The following is a 2,050-nucleotide window of genomic DNA, read 5'->3' on the forward strand; positions in this document are numbered from 1 at the left end:
GATTAGGGAAATTCATTCATTTGGTTGATAAACATTTATTAAGAATCTGATATATTTGGAGCCAGTTCTGAACTGACCCCCTTGGAGGGGGCAATTTTGGATTGAATTTCCATGCAGTGCATATCAAGCCAGCTTAAGAGAAATTAAAATGCTTTGGGAAAATGATACTTCTTTTTCAGAGAAGAAGTGAAGCTGAAAGTGGTCTGTGAACTTAGGAACATGGATGAGTCAGCTGAAAACCTAATGGAAGAGTTGAACTGCCCTGTGTGCATGAACTAATTCAGCCTCATTGTAACTATACTCTGTGGTCACAGTTTTTGCCAACTCCTCAGGACTGGGGAGAAGTTGACTAGCCCTACCCTTCTGCTAAATGTAGAACAGCCTTTCAGCACATCAGCAGCCTGAACACCTGTGACAAATACAAGAAGAACAGTAACTGTTCTGTACAGATCAACATAGTCCACTCTCTGGCAACTATTTGCCAGTCTTGGAACACATAGAACACCAAGTCTTTCCCTTGGAAATGGCCACTGAGAATGATCTGGATAAGCTCCAAGAGATGTTAAATGATTTATGGGAAAAAATAAATAAGACTGAAATTGTACTAACTGAGGAGAAAGAGAAGTATGCATGGAATAAGGCGCATGTGCAGATTATGAAGCAGGTTGTTGTAACAAAATATAGTAGAATGTACCAGTTCTTGAGGAAGGAAGAACAGCAGCACCTAGAAAGATTGGACAAGGAAGAAAGAACTTGGGAAAATTAAAGAAGATTGAGTTAAAACTGTCTTGACAAGTTCATCCAACAAGTTCAAGACTTACAAAGAATAGCCATACAACTAGGAATGGATTTTAAGAAGCTAGATTTGAAAATGGTCCTGGATATGAAAGACATGTTGAATGAGAGTGAAGTGCTGCTACTTCAATATCTGCAGGATGATTTCCCCAAATGGACAATGTACCATGTCACTGGACTGAGGGAAATGATCATGACCTTCCAGAGAGATATAACACTGGATCCTGAAACAGCCAATCCCTATTTCATTGTATCTCCTGATCTGAAGAGTATGAAACACTCATGTGTTCCCCAGCATGTACCTGACCACCCAGAGAGATTTTGCTCAGTTTCGCCTCAGGTATACACTACTGGGAAGTGGAGGTGGCCAGCCTGACTGAATGGGAAGTGGGGATCTGTAAGGACTCCATTTACAAGAAAGAAAACCCTCCATTGTTACCTGGAGAACTAATTACCCTGAAAACCTTCAAAATTGTACATAACTTCTGCCTTACAAACTCACACATTGAGGGCAACTTTCACATAAAGAAACCCTCTTCAAAAGATTGGCATTTTATTTGATTATGAAAGTGGACATATATCATTTTACAATATTACAGATGGGTTGCTTATCTGTGGTATATCAGCTATTGTCTTCCAAGGACTTCCTCGGTCTTTCTTCTCTCCTTGCTTTCAACACCTCCAGATCTCTTGTTATTTTCCCATATATACCCAATTCTTAGCAATTTCATTGACCTAAACCTTCAGGCCTAAGACTAAGGAAGAGTTGATAAAGATAAGAGACTCAATTACAGGTGACTGAAAACAAGTGGTAAAATTATTTTTTCCACACATTGGAATCTATGTTGGACTGATCAGTAATGTCAGACCATATTGAAACTCTGCTTCAAAGTCCAATTGCTTCAACCTCACATAGTACTGGCAACCACCTTCATTCAGTGAAACCAGCCACTCCCTCCCCAAGGGATTCATGGGGGTGAGGAATCTGCAGCCCTGAGGCCACATGTGGCCCTTTAGGTCATCAAGTGCTGCATTTTGACTGAGTCCAAACTTAAAATCCTTAATAAAAGGATTTGTTCTGTGAATTTGGACTTGGTCAAAGGGTTGCACCCAAGGACCAAGGGCCACATGTGTCTTCCCAGCTACAGGTTCTCCACCCCTGGATCACTTGCTTTACATACATCTCAGAATCTTGGCTGAGGTAGGGCACTGATCCAGAGTCCCTTTGCTGAGTTCAACTAGATGATCTATCTTG

The 2,050-nt window shown here is 40.9% G+C and overlaps 1 pseudogene; it reads left to right on the plus strand.

Moving 5' to 3' along the window:
• Positions 1–523: 523 nt before the first annotated feature.
• LOC114048129 lies at positions 524–1,534 on the plus strand (annotated as a pseudogene).
• The last annotated feature ends 516 nt before the right edge of the window (positions 1,535–2,050 follow it).

This window comes from Vombatus ursinus, unplaced genomic scaffold (genome assembly GCF_900497805.2).
Source record: "Vombatus ursinus unplaced genomic scaffold, bare-nosed wombat genome assembly UNPS02014791.1, whole genome shotgun sequence".
NCBI lineage: Eukaryota > Metazoa > Chordata > Mammalia > Diprotodontia > Vombatidae > Vombatus > Vombatus ursinus.